Raw genomic sequence first — 22747 nt, 5'->3', positions numbered from 1 at the left:
CTTATATTGTAAAAGCTCTTTATTCGCGGGGTATACGTTCCGTAAATATGCCGCTAATGCGGAAACTATGAATATGAAAAAGCGCCTTTACAAAGGATATTCCGTTGGATACCTTCATATTGGAATGATTTTTAACAATGTGCATGTCCTGATGTATCGATTAGATCCGCGAATAAAGAAATGTTTAGGAATTGGGTCGTCTTTTTTAATACGCGAATAAAGAAAACACGCATGAAGGAAGTGCGAATAAGGAGATTTTACTGTTTAGTATACTTTTTATTTTATTCATTTTCTTACGTAAATGCCGCCGCTTATGTTTAGCGCGAGTGCTAAGTCTTAGTTCTATAGTACAACGGCTAATCCGCCCTTAAAACCGAAACACATAACATCACACAACCAAATCTATACTAATTTATAAATCTACAGTAGTTTTTTCGGATGTTCCGTTATAACTACTGAACTAAGCATCCGATTGACTTGAAACTTGGCATCCATATAGAAAATACATGTACTTAATGGATAGCCTAATATTTATATAAGTGTTGGACTCCCTAATAATAATGACAATAAATAATAATGTTAATTTTAAATGCTCAGCGAAGCGGCCGAGTACGGCTAGTCAGCTATAATTTAAATTCTAAGGAACACAAGAAAAACCGTGCAGCTCTCGCGTACGAGTGATTGATGTGCCCGAATTGAAAATGCAGGTGAAACAGCGAAGACTAAAAATAAGTGTTCGAATGTATATCTTCGCGCATGCGTGCAATATGTTACAAGTTTAGTGGCGGCAAGTCTGTTGAGCGAATGACTTGTGTCGCTCCAAAGGGCTACTACACACGCGACCGAAACTTTTAAATTTACGAAATCATAAATTCAGTTTTATTAATACTTGTAATAGTTCTGATAATTTTCATTTTAACAAAAAAAGTTTTAAGATCTGCTGCAATTTGAATTAAGAAGCTGCTTAGGAAGTGAAAATATCAAATTGGATTTGTTTAGTTGAAAATTAGAAAAATCAATAACAAAAGTGATTGTTTAGATAGTTTCGATAATTGGTTATTGATTAACTTACCGTGTTAGTAAGTGATTGACGATTTTTAGCTATTTCCTGTCGCGAGAAGGAAGACTCTTTAAGGTATGTAATTCCTGCCATCTTTGTGTTGTGTCTTAACCATTTATATTCCTATTTAACTTTACTCATATTTGAAGTTAGCTTATTTTTCTCGTTTCCGAAAAAATAGTTCCAACTCTAGCGCATTAATATTAAATGGGCATAAAATTTTGGGAATCTACATATTTGGGAAATATTTCTTGGGTACCTTAGAAAATAATTTTAAAGTTATAAAAGTGTGAGAAGAGTTTATTACACTCTTCCAATTAAAATTATATGGAACATGTTTTATTATTTATGACTCCATTGAATTATTCTTTAAAAGAAGAGGCACTTCTGGTATTGTAAACCCAGTAAAATCTTAAGCAAAGACATAATTGACATAATTGGTTCACTTGCGGACTAAATAATAATAATAATAATGGCTGGTTTGAAGTAAGTATCAGTTGAATGGAAAATTTTGAAATGTATTCAACTGATAATTATTTTTAATAGATGTATCATTTTTAATTGATTGGTTTTGTTAATTTTAAGTATGTTTCAATGATACTATGTACACATATGGACTTGTTCTCCTCTGAAATAAAATGAATCATTCATTCATTCATTCATAACTGACACGAAGTTTGATATCAATAAACTAAATAAATACTATATATACTCTATGTATTTCCGATGTCTATGGGGAGTTTTAAACCAGTTTTCGATGGGACGACCGGAAAATCAGTTGCCTCTGTGGATTAAAAAAAAACCTTAAAATCGAAACTGACTTGCATTAAAAAAATTTTCTACGCTTCTAACAAATAATGTACTCGCTTTGTTTTATATAAAACTGTAACGTGCTACATTTGAAATTAAGTTTCATTTCCATTATTTCATTGACTATCTCTAAAGTAGCTAAATTATATAGGATGTTCATGATGTATTGCAATTAAAATTTAAGCGTGAAAAGGCCATTCTTGCGGATAGCTTGGAGGTCATCCTGGGTCATCGTGATAATAAAACAGCTCTGCCTACTACTACTTCAAGCTTTTTGTGTTATCACATAACAAGCAAAACACATTTTTTTATGACCTCGTGATATCACATATGTTAATAAGTACAGAAAGAAAAAAACTTATAATAAAAGTTCCCGATTAGAGTCTACAAAAATATTATATTTTCTAAGATAGCTATTACAACACGAGAGAGGTTATTATACAAAAACAGTCGGAGTTTTTGAAAAAAGGACTCTGAGAAAAATACTGAATATGTAAATTGTAAAGTATTATAGGATCCTAATTTTACAATATTTAATGACAGTATTTTACAAATTAGATTTTTTTTTTACTGCTTAGATGGGTGGGTGGGTAGATGGGAGCCCATAGACATCTACAACGTAAATGTGCCACCCACTTTGAGATATAAGTTCTAAGGTCTCAGTATAGTTACAACGGCTGTCCCGCCCTTCAACAGCGGAACGCAATGCTGCTTCACGGCAGAAATAGGCAGGGTGGTACCTACCCGTGCGGACTCAAAGAGGTCCTACCACCAGTAACTACCTAACTAATGTTTTAAGATTTATATAGTATATATACATATTTATATTGGTTTGCATGTAAAGCCACTATTGAAAACCTTCTTTTAATCGGGGTTAAAGTATGAAATTGCCGTTTTATTGTAATAGGTACTTCGAATTGACATATAACTTTAATGGTTTGATATTTTTGAGTGAAACTTTTTCAAATGGTACCTATTTTTTTTTTATTGCTTAAATGGATGGACGAGCTCACAGCCCACCTCATGTTAAGTGGTTACTGGAGCCCATAGACATCTACAACGTAAAAGCGCCACCTACCTCGAGATATAAGTTCTAAGGTCTCAGTATAGTTAAGACGGCTACCCCACCCTTCGAACCGATACGCATTACTGCTTCACGGCGGAAATAGGCGGGGTGGTGGTACCTACCCGTGCGGACTCACAAGAGGTCCTACCACCAGTGATTACGCAAATTATAATTTTGCGGGTTTCATTTTTATTACACGATGTTATTCCTTCACCGTGGAAGTCAATCGTGAACATTTGTGGTGAGGTTCTACTTTTAAAAAAATGTGCAACATTCGATTATGAATTCGGGCTTCCAGGTGGCTCGTTCTTCAAATCAAAATTTCCATCACGAAAGCGTTTAAACCAAAATCGCACGGCGCGTTCATTAGCATTCCCCTGTCCAAACGCAACATTGATATCGCGAGCTGTTTCTGCAGCGTTGGTTCCGCGTACACATCGGGTATTATGAGCTGCAATATTAAACATTAAGGAAGCGTTTCTAAAATAAATATAAGACTTTATGTAATAGTAGTCGATAGTAAGCTTTGATTACCCGATGGTAAGTGATAACTACTCTTTATAGACACTACTTTTTTTTTCTTTTTTTTTTGTTGCCCTTGTAGGCAGACGAGCATACGTCCCACCTGATGGTGAGTGGTTACCGTCGCCCATGGACTTCAGCAATGCCAGGGGCAGAGCCAAGCCGCTGCCTACCGCTTAATACTCTCCACAAGCCTCGTTTGAAGAAGGACGTGTCATAGCGCTCGGGAAACACCGTGCAGGGGAGCTCATTCCATAGCCGGATGGTACGTGGCAGAAAAGACCTCTGGAAAAGCACTGTGGATGACCGCAATGGCTCCAGGTAGTATGGATGAACTCTACTCCGGCGACGGGCGGTGCGATGGTAAAAACGAGATGCCGGTATCATCTCGAATAATTCCTCAGAGCATGTGAGCAACATATGTGATAATATCACGAAACTTATCTAATACTCGCCCTTCGCCACGGATAGTGCCCAAATTCGATTTTAAAATGTAACCATCTTTTCATTCTTAAATAATTAACATAGCAATAGCCTTGCTTTACGATTCCACTAATAAATTATTCAGTTTAATTACAGCATCGAGGCTTGTTACAGAGAATTGAACGGTTTTTTTTTCTTTCACATATTAATAAAGGTAATCTGACTCCAAACCAGGACTAGGATTGTTACTGGTGGTAGGACCTCTTGTGAGTCCGCACGGGTAGGTACCACCGCCCCGCTTATTTCTGCCGTGAAGCAGTAATGCGTTTCGGTTTGAAGGGTGGGGCAGAACTTATACCTCAAGGTGTGTGGCGCATTTACGTTGTAGATATCTATGGGTTCCAGTAACCACTTAACACCAGGTGGGCTGTGAGCTCGTCCACACATCTAGGCAATAAAAAAAAAAACTCGGAAACTGCCGCGGTAAAGCTATTGCATAGCATTTTTTATATACAATATTTTTTAATTTAATTTACAAATTTGAATATTTACATATAACAAACACGGATGAAAAGAGCAAATGACTCTTCATTACTCGAATATTGCTTGATGTAGTAAACTGATGACTCTCGGACCAGTGTGCTTAGTGCGAGTTTTTTAACGGTCTCGATAGCGTAAAAGTTAGCTCATGTTTGTATGGAACGGGATCGTTTGTCTACGTTTGCCGCTAGGGGCGCTGTTCCGACTGCATACAAAATCGGGTTAACTTTTACGCTATCGAGAACGTTAAAAAAAACTCGCACTAAGCACACAGAAGTCAGGAGCGTTAACTAGTGCACCACCGAATCAGTTTACCAACACGGTAAATAGCACTAAATCACGTAATTATTAAATAATTTGACATGTATCATGACTATATTTTAACTGCTTTCTTTCTTAGTTGTTCAATGACCAGTCTTAAGCCAGCTGGTGGATTTTTTTTCATACCTATTCGCTGGTAGCTTAAGAGGCTATTTTCCAACTACGATCGGACTGGTAGGTGAGCTCACGGGCTCAATCTGTAAGAATTTGAAGTCGTCGTGGCCTAAAGGATAAGATCTCCGGTGCATTCGTATCTAGCGATGCAACGGTGTTTGAATTCCGCGGGCGGGTACCAATTTTTCTAATGAAATACGTACTCAAAAAATATTCACGATTGACTTCCACGGTGAAGGAATAACATCGTGTAATAAAAATCAAACCCGCAAAATTATAATTTGCGTAATTACGGGTGGTAGGACCTCCTGTGAGTCCGTACGGGTAGGTACCACCGCGCCGCCTATTTCCGCCGTGAAGCAGTAATGGGTTTTGGTTCGAAGGGTGGGGTAGCCGTTGTAACTATACTGAGACCTCAGAACTTATATCTCAAGGTGGGTGGCGCGTTTACGTTGTAGATGTCTATGGGCTCCAGTAACCACTTAACATCAGGTGGGCTGTGAGCTCGTCCATCCATCTAAGCAATAAAAAAAATAGAAAAAGAATTGTCGTAATTAAGAAAAAATTGTGTTAATGTCCATGGCTGTTGATTGGAACATAAGTACTTAATGTATTTGAGTTGGATGTTTTGTATTTCAAGATACTACTTGCGTTTGTATACAAATAAATTAGATAAGAAATTAACGTAATTCTCAGAACGTAATGTTTATTTAGCGTATGTTGGGGCTTCGCACGGGTTGGGATTTTTGCGTAGCGAACCAGTCTTGCATTTAGGCTTGAAGCGTATGACATTCGTTAAGAAGTACATACATTATAATACAATTGAAGTTCGATCTTATCGTTCAGAGCGCAAGGCGGAAACCACATTGTGTTTTTATAGATTTTAACGTAACCACTTAAAACCAGCTAGGACTCTCGTTTGACCAGCTAGTAGAAGAAAAACAACAAAAAAAGAACAAAATGTGTGCAATTCACACGTGGTAGAAGTGAAACCTTCCAAAATTAAAATACAATTATCCTAAACGTCTTAAGTATATGTAAAATTTTGTCATTAGTAAATAATTGTAAGGTAGCGCCCTCTGTGAATTGATATTTTAATTTCACGTATAATCCTAAATTAAAATTCACTACAAGAGCTTTCATACACACGTTAGTATTAAAAAATTTCACAGATGGCGCTGTATTAAATAGTATGTATATTTCTGTCTCATTCTTTGCTGGCTTCATCCTACACATTTTTGTATTTGTGTCTCTTACCTGTCGTTTTTTCCGTTGCATCCGCTTTGAAATCACAACGATTCTAAAGAAGTTTTCACTTCAAAAATCGCAGATATTTCTTGAGGTATTACCGATCTGAAACCTTAATTAATTAACTAATTAAATTCTATAGTATAAATACGAAGTATGTACTTGAAAGTTTCGCTCTGTGAACACAAACGTTAGTAGTACTTTTACTAATTCATTGTAAATCCGTAGTGATTCTGAAAAAAGGTTTACATGTTATACGTGAATAATTCATAGACCTGAATAGCTGTGTTGAACGGAAAGGGCCTTTCTTGTAAACTTGCCCTGTTTAATATAGTTTTATTTTATTAAAAAGCGGACACCTCGTACTTTACTGGTGGTAGGACCTCTTGTGAGTCCGCACGGGTAGGTACCACCACCCTACCTATTTCTGCCGTGAAGCTGTAGTGCGTTTCGGTTTGAAGGGTAGGGCAGCCGTTCTATACTTGAGACCTTAGAACTTATATCTCAGAATGGGTGGCGCATTTACGTTGTAGATGTCTATGGGCTCCAGTAACCACTTAACACCAGGTGGGCTGTGAGCTTGTCCACCCATCTAAGCAATAAAAAAAACCCTTCTCTCTGACTGTTGAACGCACGTCTGTCGGATGTTGATGGTACTATGATAGAAACTTTCCCCAAAGTTGCTACAACAGCTCTTACCATGTGTCATCACAATCGTAACGCGTGACTGGAGTCGACCGTAAATTAGTTATTTATTCTTCTTCTTGCTTCGGTTTTCTCAATACTGAAGGTCGTGACCACCTCCTCGCAACAAGAGTTTATTGCGGACCATTCCACGCCATTTGCCTCTATCTGCCGCCGAGTGTAGAGCATCGTGAACTATGGTGTCGAGGGTAGTGCGGTTCTGGGTGTCGGGCCTCTACCTCGTGGTCTTCTTCCGTTAACCTTGCCAGTCACAATAAGATTCTCTAAGCTGCCGTGATCCTTTCTTGCAATGTGACCAAAGTATTCCATAACTCGACGTAGGCAGATGGTAGAAAGCCTCGTCTTTATCTGGAGTTCTTGGAAAGTAGAAAAAAATAATGTAATGATGTTAAAATAATGTAATAATGAATTTCGTCATTTTGTTTATCCTGTGGACCCTGTTCAGGATATTAGAGCGAAGTTATAAAATTAGTGTATCGTCCGGGACTCGTGTGTAAATTTTCAATTTAATAATGTCTTGAGGCGCTAAGGAACTTCTTCCTAATATTACGAAGTGTTGAATGTCGAATAGTTGTTGAATCGAATGTTGAATAGTTGAAGTCGTCGTGCCCTAAAGGATAAGACGTTCGGTGCATTCGTATCTACCTATGCACCGGTGTTCGAATCCCGCGAGCGGGTACCAATTTTTCTAATGAAATACGTACTTAACAAATGTTCACGATTGACTTCCACGGCGATGGAATAACATCGTGTAATAAAAACCAAACCCGCAAAATTATAATTTACGTAATTACGGGTGGTAGGACCTCCTGTGAGTCCGTACGGGTTAGTGCCACCTCCCTGCCTATTTCTGCCGTGAAGCAGTACTTAATGCGTTTCGGTTTGAAGGGTGGGGTAGCCGTTGTAACCAGGTTAACAATTACTCTTGTACCTTCGGTCGTATGTTCATCGATTTTTTTGTTATAGCTTAGTTGGGTGGACGAGTTCACAGCCCACCTGGTGTTAAGTGATTACCGGAGCCCATAGAGATCAAAAACGTAAATGCTATTAAAGTTATAGTGTATGTATACCCTAAAGTACTATTATAGTGTATCTATGACTTTTCTTGTCTAGCTTTCTCTGGTCTGCTCTGCTAATAAAGATGGTCCTCAATTTATAATGCTACTTATAAATTTAAATATAATGTTATAATGGTTATATTATATACTAGCTGACCCTGCAGTCATCGTAGTGCCTCAATTGATAAATAAAAGACACCTCAAGGGAACAGACACATCAAAGGAAAAACAAAATTGTTTGTTTTTATATAATTCCGAGTTTTTTTTATATTTTCTCACCTTTTAAACCTTCCCTGGACTTCCACGAATAATTCAAGACCATAATTAGCCAAATCGGTCTAGCCGTTCTCGAGTTTTAGCGAGACTAACGAACAGCAATTCATTTTTATATATAGAGATAGATAAGATAGATTATTATAATATAATATTATAATGTGATGTTATATAATGTTAAAGTTAAATATAATGTTACATTTTAAATCCTCAAAAAATGTCGCCACCCACCTTGAGAGATGAGTTCTAAAATATCAGTTTTTACAGTACAACGGCTGCCCCACCCTTCAAATCGAAACACAGCATACATTCATTCCACTTATTGCAAAATGTATTGTCTTTTACAACGTAACAATTACATTTTTACGTATATCGTGCATGCAACATGAAAAAGGAATTCAATTTGTTCGTTTTCTTGTCTTAAGTAATTTACTTCACAAATTAAAACCCAATACCGCTCTAAAAGTAAAAGTGACTAATTTAATTCTACGAATCGCGGCCATAACAGAAACCTCATCAAAAACAAAAGATTAACATATTTGAAAATGCATACCTTATAATTGTAAGCGCTCTTATCACATTAGTGTTAGGTCGTTTATCGAATGAACATTGTTTAGATAAAGCGCGGGGCAAGTGAAATGTGGTCAGTAAATGTTTTGTTTTAGGGTTGCTTTATGCCGTAGCTGGGTGTTACCGGTTTAATAGTCGTTTAAGGGAAATATAATCTAATAGGTACATTTTTTTTTAAATCGTCTTACAAATGGGTCGTGATTACATCATTGGCCAATAAATCGTATGATTTGACTAACATTAATGTAATTTTAGCTTGCAATATATTTTTGGCTGTTCACGTCGCTATCAAGACCGTCAGTGTCACAATGTGATTATTATTAATATGTGTATTGAACACTGCCTCGCCTAAGAAGACGGCAGGACACACTCCGTCGCGGTGGGCAACAATCGGCCGGAGCGTTAGGGACTATTGGGTGAGAAACCAGTGCACTATACGGGCATTGTCCAGCAAGGCTGCTTTTTGCATTTGGGCCACCACCGACTTTTTCTTGAGACCAAGCCTCTCAAGATGTTTTGAGAGGCCTTTAGGGACCAAACCATTCACCGATACAACTACCGGGATTATTTCTGTAGATACCACCCTCCACATGTCGGTCACCTCGCGCGCCAGGTCCAGATATTTGGTCTTTTTATCTGACTCGGCGCGCACAAGGTTATTATTATTATTATTCAACGAATTTAGATAAGCAGTTGAAGTAAAGACTTGATCAAGTTATCGACCATTGTTCTTTGAAATTGAATGTCATATTATGAGAAAATGTAAATCTTATTATTACCCTACTCCGTTCTTTTTTAATTGTTAATTAATACCTCTACGGAATCAAATTAAAGTGGCTGATGACATACAGTTCACCCTTCATTGGTTTGCCACCGGCTATTAACAATGTCAACAATTTACGAACAGTCTAGGAATTCCGATGAAAATCATGCTAACAAAACAGATATATATCAATAAAAATTTTACAGCTAAATTTTTGGAGAACAATAAAATGATAATAGAATTATTATGTGTGAGTGAGCCGTCAAAATAATGGTATTCTATCAGGAATTGTTTAACATAATGTAAGCATAATATGCCTTCGAATGGCCTTTATGATTGACTAGTTCAATATCTGCGGAATTGATTTCTTATACAGTAATGTCGGGATGGCGTGTTATTTGTTTTGCTTGGCTCCGATTTTCCAATACCTCGTCGTTCTCAAACGAATAGCGTAGCATAGAAATGAAAACGGAGCTCTTTTTATTGTCGATAGTTCTTTCGTATACATTTTTTTCATTATTATTAAAATGCAAGACCTCGATTTGTAAACGTCGATGATATATTTGTGGGAATGTGCTGCTTTATTCTTACTAAGTTTTTTTCATTTTTGATTATTTGCTGGTAAACTTTTTCTTTCTTTATCGTAACACTCTTGTCAGAGCGGTCGTGGTCGTCATTCAGGTTCTTCTCTCGGTTTGTGGTGAGCCTAGTACACTCATGCAAACAACCGCCAACTGCCTACTTTACTTGATCGGTCCATCGCATGGGCAACTTTCCACGTAGTCTGGTGCCCTATATTTGGTCCTAAACTACATGATCTCTATGGAGTTTAGCCCACTGACTTTCTAGCCGGATCTTCTCAGTGGGTCTCGTTTCCGAACCGGTGGTAGATTCTGCGAAGCACTGCTCTTGGTAGGGCCAGTGTTAGCAACACTCCAGTTTGGGCCCCGTGAGCTCAGCTACACGTTAAGGTGAAGCTGAAATAGCCTCTCAAGGCTATCAGCATAGGCAGGAAAAAAATGGAGTGATTTCCTCGCTTAAGCTAAACTTCTTCTTCTTCTCAGTCGTGTCACTCTTGACAGAGTGGTCGTGATCGTCATATAGTGTTGGAAGGGGCAGACTTGATGCGTCTCACGATGTCGCGCCATCTCTCCTAGCTAAGCTAAACTAAGCCAATCTAATTAAGATAGTGGAAATTACTGTTTAAAATTTCAATGAATCGAAAACAATTCGCCAGTGTTGATGATTCTCTGTTGATAGCGAGGAGGAATACTACAGCTGCATATAAAGTATGATACAATTATTAGTGTAATTAAAATAGTACCACCATTCGTGTTTGTTCATTAAATACTTTATTGTATACATTATTTACTTTACTATATATACATTACGTATGCCTTATATGATTGCGACCTCATGTATAACGCATGATAGCGTGACTAACGGTGCATTTTATAAATGCACAAATAACGTTTCTCGTATAGCTCACCGCAAAGGTTCTCTAAGAAAAGAAAAAGCGTTCCATAAGAAGTGAAAAGGTCGCCTCAAAATTTTTTTTTTTTTTTATTGCTTATTAGTGTGGACGAGCTCCTAGCCCACCTGGTTTTTAGTGGTTACTGGAGCCCATAGACATCTACAACGTAAATGCGCCACACACCTTGAGATATAGTTCTAAGTTCTCAGTATAGTCAGAGTCCGCGGTCGAATCTTTTTAGGAATGAGGTCATTTAGTAACGGGGCGTGGACAACGACTGATTTGCGCCACTAAGCCTAGATTACGTGATTCTCTAATTAGCGGTATCTGCTTCGTCAGGCCAGTCGAGTAATATTGAAGGCGGCTTTTTGTCGACCGGTTTGTTTATTAAATTCGTTATGGAAATCTTTTTCGGGATTTTAATGAAAATTTGTATTTATATCCTTAATTCCATTAATATTATAAATGCGAAAGTAGCTCTGTCCATCTGTATTTCTGTTTGGCGCTTTTTTTTCCTACCTAAGCTGATGTTCTAGAGATACCATTTCAGCGTAACCTTAACTAGTAGGTGTGCTCACAGGGCTCAAACTTGACGATGTTGCTAGCACGAACCCTAGCAAGAGCCGTGCTTCGTAGAATCTACGAACGGATCGGAAACGCGACCCACTGAGAGGATCCGGTGAGAAACTCAGTGGGCTGTGTCTATGGGTTAATTTACTCGCCGAGCCCTTCGTCGCAAGCGACGGATTCGACGAGAACGATGACTGGAGTCTATCGCGCTTTCACGACAAAGCTACTTAATCGATTTGAATGAAATTTGGTACACAGATTGTCTAGAGTCTGACAAAGGATATTTATTTATTTATTACACTTCATATAAAATTTACATTGGCGGACTTAATGCCTAAGGCATTCTCTACCAGTCAACCAAAGGTAGTGCAGAGTAAATACTGGTATGGTGATATAGGCTATGTAATGCGATAGGTTCAAGTAAGAACGAAAAAAATCTGCCATCTGCGAGCTATTTTTACGTGCGCCGCAAAAACCATTAGAGGTACACGTATAGAATGTAAAATGGAAATGTTTATCTCAAATAGACGTACGAAGAAGCACGTGACAGCATATATCTATTTTTTATTTGTAAGCCATTATCGCCAAAATAGTGAACCATTAATGTATAAGTAGAAGAGGAAAGATTAGATTTTTTGTTTGGTCGGTGACAATCTCGAAAGACTTCTCATCACCGGCAAAGTGGAAGGAAAGAGGCCTAGGGGGCGTAGTCCCATGCGCTGGTCCGATCAGATTAAAACGACTTTGGAATCCAGCATCAATGTCGCTATCCACTGCGCGGAGGACAGAAGTGAATGGAGGAACATCCTAACAAAAGTGCTCAGTAAAGGTCACGACCCTCAGAGCTGAGGAATACGACGTACGGAGAAGGAGGAGGAGGTTTTTTATTGTATTTTTTACTGCGAGAAACACATTTGTATAAAATAATATTCAATACGATAAATAAATTACAATTCCCAAAGCGAAGCGAGGGCAGCTCGTTAGTATATATTTTATAAGGGCGCACGTTGTAATCGATCTGCGTATTTCAGAAGCAAATATAATATATAGATGTATAATTTTTTTTGGCTTCTACAACTTAAAGAGCTCACGGTCCGTCCGGTGTTAAGTTAGCAGAGCTCATAGATATCGATAACCTAAATGCCACGACCTACTGTGTTACATGAGTTTTAAGTCTCAGTTTTAGAGTATAGCGGTGGGCCTGGCTATCAATTCGGAACTCATTACTGCTGTGCAGAAATAGGCAGGATTGTAATGCCTACCCGTGTGTGTTCACAACATCCACATTAAGCCCATATCAATTCGTTTGAAAATTATTAAGCTTATACCTTATATAATTGAGCTTAGCAGCGGGCACTTGGAAGGAAAAAATTGAAATGAATATTAATAAACTTAGTATGTGTTAGGCTTTTAATTTAATAACCTAGATTATAAGTAATTCTTACTAACAAAACGTTATGATTTTTTTTTTGTTTTTAATCTGAAATAATATTAATAATTTTTTTTTTTTTCTACTTTAACACCTGCGATCAGTCACCAAGACTATAATCAGGTGAGTTGTGATTTAACAATTGGTTTGGAGTGGCAGAGCCAATGCTCCGTCTCGCCTTAGTAGGGTAGCACGTCGGCTCTCTTGAGTCTTCTAATCGGATTTGGCTGCAATAGTAAGCTGGACAACGGGTTTGGGTGAACTTTCAAGCGGTTCTTATAGTTGGCTGAGTATCGTTTAACTTCATCCAAGACGGTTGGTAATAAATAAATAATACCAAGATTTTTACTAACAAAAAAAAAACCGTAATTCAATCGCCAAATCATAATCACGCCACGTTCATCTTATCTAAGCTAAAACGGAATGATAACATTTAATTGCACAGCGTAAATAACATTTTCCACATATTATAGTCATAATTAATTTGTGTTATTGCACATCTTATCAACTGAGGTTAGGGTTGTCGACCTAAATGTCATCTGCATTGCAATCGAACAGGATTATTTACCGACGCATCATTTCTAGGTTTCTTTTCGCTTTGCCGTCGTCAGTTCCCGGATCGGTTTGCCGATTTCTCTCTTAATATTTCCTTTTACGTATATATTTCTACAGGAAATGAATTTAGAGTAGAGCTGAGTATAAGCTTTATTATTGAATAAAATAAACAAAAAGTACGATAGACGGTCTTATCGCTAAGAGCGATCTCTTCCAGACGACTATCAGGTCGGACAATAATCATTTCAGAAAAGAAATTAATCGCAGCGTAGATTTAAATTATAAAAAAGAATAACATATGAATATCAATACCAATAATACAATGATAATAATACTACTTTACACATAAAAAATTCAGTGACAGAAATATGTATATACACATATTATGTAAGAAGCATCCTTATTTATTGAAAAATTATACGTCGGCGCAGTACTGCTGTTAGCTTGACTAAGAGTAGTTAAAGTTGATTGTTTTTGTAGTGTTAAAACGATGGGTTAATTGTTAAGCTGGGTACTCACCTGGCTGTGAAGCACGTAACGTAACAGATACTGTATCAACCTGCAAGTGGGTACGGCTGGTCCACGGTCTACAGCGTATCTAGCTACGAGTTGCCACGAGCACACTGCGAGCCGCCTTTGTGTTCGCAGTGATACCGCCACTCAGCGGGTCACTGCGAACTTGCTGCGCTCCTTCCGCGAGCGGCTCGCAGCGGGCTCGTGCCTACGTACTCACTGGATACTGTATCTGTTACGTTACGTGCTACACGGCTAGGTGAGTACCCAGCTTTATAAGTCTAACGCATGTAAACAATCATTTAAGACGGTACTCAAGAGAATTCATGAACAAAATCGCACTGTTCTACTATAAATACGAGTGGCTATTGTTGCACCACACATTTTAATAATCCTTTTCTATCTTATCTTATCTTATACTGCATATCCTAGGTTATCATTTGCGATATTAAATAGTGTTTTTAAAACAGACCATTGTTTCATAAGCTAAATGAATAAACCTTCCACAAAGCCCGCGCGTATAAGTGCAAAATTTTTATGAAACACACACCCGAATCTATACATATAAATAAAATTAGAGTGTCTGTTTGTAGTATTGAAATAACCGCTTTTTACTACATGCATATGAATACATATTATACGGTACATACACCAAAATAACATTTTTTACAATTTTTGTCTGTCTGTCTGTCTGTCTGTCTGTTCCGGCTAATCTCTGGAACGGCTGGACCGATTTTGATGAGACTTTCACTAATAGGTAGCTGATGATATAATGAGTAACTTAGGCTACTTTTTTTAGACTAGCTTCGCCCTGCGGCGTCACCCGCAGTTATTGTCGTACCGCGCGCAGCATGGCGGGCTTCGCCTATCAATAATAAAATTTAATGTTTCCGAAGCGAAGCGAGGGCGGGTCGCTAACCGAAAATATTATTCCTTCATTTTTCGAGGAAGCTGAGAATTATAAATGAACCTTCAAGAAACTCATTCGCGAAACGTAGTTTGGCTCAAATTAATGAAAGTAATCAGACGTCAAACCTCGATCTAATTTACATGTTGATAGAGCTACGAAAACTCCTACTTAGCAGATTGTGATCCGTGTCAACGCACCGTCAAATTGAGTTTTGTATCTAAACTTTACTGGAACGTAAATTATAATAAATTGCGCTATATGATAGAAGCGATGGAGTGATATCAGTATATTATATTACTATTACTTATTGTTGGTAGGACGTATTGAGTCCGCACGGATAGGTACCACTAGCCTGCTTATTTCTGCCGTGAAGCAGTAATGCGTTTCGGTTTGAAGGGCGGGGCAGCCGTTGTAACTATACTGAGACCTTTGAAGTTATATCTCAAGGTGGGTGGCGCATTTACGTTGTAGATTTTCATGGGATACAGTAACCACTGAGGACTAGGTAGCCTGTAAGCTAGATGGGTGGACTCACCCATCTAAGCAATAACAAAATAAAAAATAAAAAAATTGTCCATCACCATGAAAACTGTAAAGTGTATGTAAGATTAATAATAATAATATAATGACCGTAAATACCGTAAAAGTAGTTTTATTAATACTACTATGCCGCGCTTTATTACCACTACTACTATTACCACTACTACCACTACTACTACTGCCGCGCTCCATTTATAAAAGAATTTTACCAAAAACTCTTGCATCTCGCTCATGATTGATTTGTCAGCGAGAAAAGTGAAAGCAAATGAAAAAAAAAACATATCTTAGCTTAGCATCTCATATATCAAATGGAGTAGATATTCCACAATTTCGTTATGAAACTTAAATCAGCGTGAAGTTACGATTTATGTTATCAAATAACTTGATAACCAAGTTAGGATCGAGGCTCTCAAACATTTCAGGCATAACGACTTCGGTGAAGATTTCTCTAGATAAAACTATATCGATAGGTGCATTCTGGGATGTGAAAATTCCAATATAGACTGAAATTTTCATATCTTCGTTTTAATTTTGAATGATGACTAGATATAATCAGGGTTTCTTCGCTTCAAGGCTTATGACATGTAATGCTTTAAATGAGGTTAGAAAAAACGTCTAAGTGATGTCCTGTCATTGATGATGTCCATGAGTACCCGTAATAAGCAGATTGATAAAAAAAAATGTAACCAATCAAAACACGGACTATTTGACGGGAACGCGAGGTATTGAAGTTGTGTGTTTTGTTTTATTTTGTCTATTTAGTGTTTCTGCAGGTTTAAATGTCTAATAATGGTGGCTTATTAACTGTTTAATATCTGTGAGAGTGCACAAATGTGGGAAAATGAAACAAAGCCACTGGACGTAACTTCTCTGGATTCTCCAAAAAGTCCACTGAAAAAATCTCAGTAAATGACCACCATTTTACTGATATTATTTTTCATCCCATATCATCTCATCTCATTTCATATGATTTCATTTCATAATATCATATTTCATATAAAAAAAAAAAAAAAATGTTAGGCTGTATAGTATGTACCTTTGCCTTTCCAATTGGTTAAATAAAACTACTACTACTAATCAAAACCCAAGAATTTGTAATAGTTTGGTATTTTTTAAGATTGTATTGCTAATATGTGTGGACGAGCTGACGACTTATTTGATGTTAAGTGATCACCGTAGCCCGTAGACATCATGTACGAGCTCTTAGTCTCAGTTTCTATAGTATAACGGCTGCCCTATCATTCAGAAATGGGCAGAGCTATGGTATCTACCCGTGCGGGCTCAAAATACGCCTTATCACCAGTTATGATTATTTTAGAGTTCTCCTATTCTTTTTTTAAAATGTTATCGTATTAGAGAATTATTCTTATTCATAGTTCACTTGTGGCCTTTTTGTTTTCTAAGCACAGGTTGACTAAAAACTAAAGAAACATATCAAAATATTGCTATCACGGATATCCAAAAGAAATTCTTTAATATTAAAAAAAAATGATATTTTCCATAATTTCCACGGGTAATGAGAGTAATTAATAGTAGATGTTATTTTTAAATTATCAATACTTAATATCATCGTCTTCTAATATAATTATTTGTCTGTATATCTTAATACGAAGAGAAATATTCAACTTGGTACGTTCAAATCATATACACTGACACACACATAAGTTTTATTTATATGACGGAAACAGGAAGTATTTGGATGCGAGTGAGCTGATGAACGCGTAATGATTAAATTTAAAAAGAGGATATGATCAGATTCTGTTCAGAGAAATTTGTATTTCTCTGAATTTGTTTTGTTTATTTCTATGCGTGACGCGCCGTGCCTGATCTATAAGACAAAAACGGAAAAAGAATAAATTTTTCCGCGTAATTTCTGCTGTGCCGTCACGTGTTCTGATTTGGAGGGTGGGGCCACCCATTACCGCAGTACAAAGGAGACTTCGTCCTAAACACGTCATTATGGATCCTCCCCATCCATTAACGGTGCTTTTAGGTACCACAAGCACCGTTCGCCACCCTCGTCGAACCCGTCGCCTGCGACAAAGGGCTCGGCTACTGAATTAACCCACAGACACAGCCCACTGAGTTTCTCGCCGGATTTTCTCAGTGGGTCGCGTTTCCGTGGTAGATTCTGCGAAGCACTGCTCTTACTAGGGTTTGTGTTAGCAACGTCGTCAGGTTTGAGCCCCGTGAGCTTACCTGCTTGTTAGGTTACGCTGACACAGCCTCTCAAGCCTATCAGCTTAGGTAGGAAAAAAAAGTCGTCAATACTTCTTGGCACACTTGACGCGTTATACGATGTCCTGCCATTATTCCGACGTCGTCCGTAGTCGTCAATACAATGCTAACAGTAAACGCGAGACCAAAACGTAAAACTAATTTAAATTAAAATTAATTTCATTACAAATAATGATCATTAAACCTTATTTTTTCATTTAAAATCGATTTTCTGTTATCAGCTGGCCAGCATGTAACACGAATTGCTTTTTTCAAGTCAAAGAAACAAAAGTAAGGTTAATGCCCATTAAATTTCCTTAAACAAGCATTGCTCTTACTAGGGCCAGTGTTAGCAACACACCCGGTTTGAGCCCCGTGAGCTATCCTACACGTTAAGGACAAGCTGATATATCCTCACAAGGATTAGGAGACACTATTAGCATAGGTAGGTAAAAAAAACCTCAACCTCACCTCTGAAAGGAGTGCGCTCGAATTATAAGTAGGACGTAAAAATGGGCGACCGATAAAAAAAGGTGACGTCACTAATGCCACACCTAGTCCAAAGAGTATCTCAATACTATATTCGAAATAGAATTTGCCCCGAAAAAATTTAATGCATGTTTTGCTTGAACGATTTTTTATCGCCTTACAAAATGGTTCTCTTCATAAAATTTATTAAAATAGATCGAGTGCTGCTGTACGATGAACAAAGGGACATGACTACATTCCTTAGTCTTAGAAGGGTTTGTAAGAGTTTTCTAAATATTGAAGAATTACAAACAAAAATAACGTGAAAAAAAGTACCATATTCTTGATTGTTTTCTTTTTTGGAACGAAGTTCCTTATGGGACGATGCGGAGAGGTACCTTAACCGAGAAAAAACGTCCGTAACGTAAGATTTTTATTAGTAATGCACACAGTGTACGACTTAACTTTGTAATAACGTACAAAAAATAACAATTTTTTTATCATTCATTGGCTACGATCTCAGAGCGTTCGTTTGCGCAATACACTAACTCTTACGCAAACAACCGTGAATGAAGTGTATCACAATAAGTTCGCACGTTACCGAATGACCGTGGGTTGTTGCGAAACCTCCAGTTTTATTTTCTTTATACCTCGAATAGAACTTAAAATGAATATTTTTATAATAAGGAACTTCGTTCTTATCCGGTGTCCCACGACACCACACATCTTTTTATACCAAAAACTTACTAAGGGTACATAGTCGAATCGAGAATCTCTTTTTATTTTGAAGTCGGTTAATAGACAATAAAATCAGAACTTTAAAAAAGGTAGTTCGAGCGACCGAATGTAAAATTGAATGTAAACACAGCTTGGATTATCTTGTATTTATTTTGTTTCGCAATCTCGTCCGACGATCCCTGGCACGTGCTACTCATGTTTGTTACAACACGAAATTATTAATATTTTTATTTCTTTTGGAACGAAGTTCCTTATCGCGCGTTGTGAAAGGGGGCTAGACGGAAAAAATTCTTACGAAAAGTTGTCACGACACTTTTTAGATCCGTCATTCTGACCAATCAACGTGTAGGCACTTATCGCGTGACATTGCTCGTATCCGATTGGTCCGCGTAATGAGTACAGTTTCTCGAGATAGCGTTTCAACAATAGTAATTTAGTTCATAGTATTGTTTTTTTCTTCTTCATAATGCCGTAATTTATTATTATAACTTAAAAAAAAAATTACAATTCCTTCACTAATTAATCGAAAGGAACTTCGTTCCATCCGGGTGTCCCTTGACACCTCTGAAGTTTTTTTTAATAGTAATCGAAATCAGGACAAATACATTGACAGCTCATGTCATAAATCAATAATCTATATTAAGTTTTGTCTTTGGAAATGTCTTGAAATTAAAAGGAAGATCGGTTGTCACACAGAAGAAATCAGTATCTATATATTAATAGGTGAAGCAAAAACTTTGAACCCCGTTTTTACGAAAATTGCGCGGCCGGAGAAGTATAATATTTCCCACACTTATAGAGAATATAGAGAAGGAGTGCACAATGCTTATATTTTTTTACAGTTGACCATAAAAAATATATTAAATCAATAAATAAAACATTACACACAGCGACACACATTGAGACACACACGCATATACCTATACTCTTTTGTTTATTGCCTATAGTCTGCGGTAAATTAAGAATAGATAGATAGTATTGTTTTCCTTTAATATTATTTTTCTATAGTGTAGTATTGGCGAAATCGGTGATTATAAGAATATTAATTAGTCTCTGACAATAGAAACATAATAATGTTCAAACTTATAATTTCAATTAATTATAGTCGAATTTCGACTACTGCGGCTCCACTATTATTATTAAAATGACGTGTCCAGCAGTTTTAAATCGCTCAAGACATATAATTCAAAAGGATTAGAACATGTTGCATTTAACCAGGATGAAGAGTTACTTGTGTCACTCTCTGGTCTCTAAATGACAAGTCGATTTGTAGACCGACGGTAATTAATTTGCTAAGTAAAGTCGACCAGATTGTCGTATTTATTACAGCGGATATAACCGGCGTTGCCCGGGTCATGTCATTTACTAAGATCGACACATACACAGAGCTTATAGCCTGAATTAAGAAAATTTCATGTTTGTTAATCTTTATTATCTTTGCGCGAAATATTACTGAAATTCATACGAAAATTATTGCGTGATTGCGTAACATACAAACATTCATATTTATCATATTATTACTAATACGCTCGTGGTCCGGTTTTGCTTTGGTCAGAAGAATACATCGTTTATCTTATATTAAGTGGTCAACGGATCTACAGAGATATCACAGTGCCACCACCGGTAAATGCCACCACCTACTTTGAGGAAGGATCTCAAAATCCTGTTGGTTGTCGACGATCGCTTCGACGACCCGTCGGTCGGGCGTCCTTGTGGTGCCGCCGCGAGTCTGGTTGTAGTGCTGACCGAGAGAACCCCCCTAATTTGATCGGGTTTTGACCTCGGGCGGAGATCGAACGCCGCGTGAGAGAGTGCAGGCGAGTTGTTTGGTGCGGTAGTGCCCTAAAAATCTCCTCGGGCCCGCGGTTTGCTTCCAACATCCACAGACCGTCTAATCCCACATACCTCGTGTGCCCCTTAAGCACGGATACCCCGAAGGAGGTTCCGCGCCCTGGCTGAAAAAAAAAAGATCCCAAAGTCCCAATTGAAGCACTTAATTGATTCGCAGCATACAACAATTCCTGATCCGGCCCACACAGGAGCCACTCACTGTGGGCGTCATGTCCTAGACACGCCCTTACGGATACATCAGATCCGCTCACATTATTCATAGACACTAGTAGCCCTAATGCTGGTATCACACAGGTCAACGTACTTGTCAAACTCATCGAAGAACTCAACGTGAAATCTAACACATAACATCAGCCCGCTGAGTTTCTCGTCGGATTTTCTCAGCGGGTCGGGATTCTGAGGTGTAATTGCTCTGAAATATTATTGTTCGGAACTTGTTTATACATAATAATAATATACCTATGTATGTAAGCTTATCTTAAAAAGATCGTTAGCGAGATTCAGGCATCAATCTAATATCTTGTGTTCCGTGATAGAAACCGTCACAGATGCATTCGTAAAATTCTCAATTAATCTAAATAATAATTTAAAAATAATATTATAAATAACAAATAGGTATTAGCTTGCAAGAATGTATTCGTAAAACGACTTTTTTTCAGAATTTTCTGTCCCTTGCAAACCGTCCGCGGCCTAAAATCACTTAACATGCATTACTGTGTATGCATGTGCTGCATATGCGCATATATTTACATGGTAAATCATGAGGCCGCTGCCTTTTTGCACAGACGTGTATTAAGTAATCACAAGTTTGACCCCCAAGTTTTTGTTATTGCGAAAGCATGTGTAGCATCTCTCCCAGTGTTCAGATATTACATCTATTCATCGCTGTATATAATATTTTAGCCGCTACTGGCTGATAGGGTTTATTCTTAAAAATAGTCTGGAGGAGAATATTGTGTCATTTTCATGTATTTCGAAGCGTTACTGGTGATAGGGCGTGTTGTGAGTCCGCACGGGTAGGTACCACCACTCTGCATATTTCTGCCGTGAAGCAGTAATGACTGACTAAGAGTGACTAAGTAAAAATCGTGATTTAGAACTCATGTCTCACGTTCTAAGGGCTCCGGGGACCACCTCGTCCACCTATAATAGTAAATAAAAAGTTATTGTAGTTTTGCATATTATTATGTTGTGTCACATGCCACACAAGCCACAACTTATCTGTTTCTACCGTTTTCCCTATCTCTATATTAAATACTAGCGGCCAGCTTCGGCTCCGCTCGGGTCTTTAACAAAAATTTCAACGATATTTGACGTTGTTTTATTTTTTTAAATGAAAAAACACTTATTGCGGCACAACTATAATAGTTAGACATATGCTGTCCCGACATTTTTTGTAAATTATAATGAGGTCTACAAAGTCTTGGTACATTATTTTATTCTATCATCAATAGTTTTCGCAGGGCACGCGATGTAAAGACTATTTTAGGTAATTTTTTTACACCTTGGGTTACATTATTGGGGTTTTAGTAAGGATCCCTATTTTTTTTCAAAAAAGATAATTGTCTACTATGTCACTCGGGAATAGTGTAGCTTCCAAACAGTGAAATAATTTTTGAAATCGGTTCAGTAATTTCGGAGCCTATTCAATACAAACAAACAAACAAATCTTTCCTCTTTATTATATTAGTATAGATATCTAAATTGTAATATATTTGACATACGTAGAATATTGGATAATGATACAATGATAGCAAGTTACACTTAAGTAATGCTTTCTGAATTATTTTACCTCGATACCTCTCTGGTCGAAGATATCTTTGGTTAAACATACTAAACGTCTTGCGAAAACCATTCCAGACATTTTTATGTAGCTATTGTAGTGTTTTATATAAAACACTCTTTTACATTTGTACCGTGTTAAGCTTTTGTTCATACTCGTAGTGCGTAAAAAAATAAAATATTGTGTTTCAGAAGATTACAAATTCGATTTGAAGCTGTCCATTGGC

The 22747-nt window shown here is 37.4% G+C and overlaps 1 protein-coding gene across 4 annotated transcripts in view; it reads left to right on the top strand.

Annotated features, from left to right (window-relative positions):
• The first annotated feature begins 791 nt into the window (after positions 1-791).
• Positions 792-22747, top strand: part of Oamb (Octopamine receptor in mushroom bodies) — a 130230-nt gene continuing 108274 nt past the window's right edge. For all 4 annotated transcript variants that reach the window (XM_028181216.2, XM_028181217.2, XM_028181215.2 and 1 more), the window contains exon 1: positions 792-1135. The gene's annotated coding sequence lies outside the window, so the exon portion shown is untranslated. The remainder of the gene's footprint in view (positions 1136-22747) is intronic.

This window comes from Bombyx mandarina, chromosome 26, assembly GCF_030267445.1.
Source record: "Bombyx mandarina strain Sakado chromosome 26, ASM3026744v2".
In the NCBI taxonomy this organism is placed as follows: domain Eukaryota; kingdom Metazoa; phylum Arthropoda; class Insecta; order Lepidoptera; family Bombycidae; genus Bombyx; species Bombyx mandarina.
This window is presented reverse-complemented; position numbering and strand designations above follow the sequence as displayed.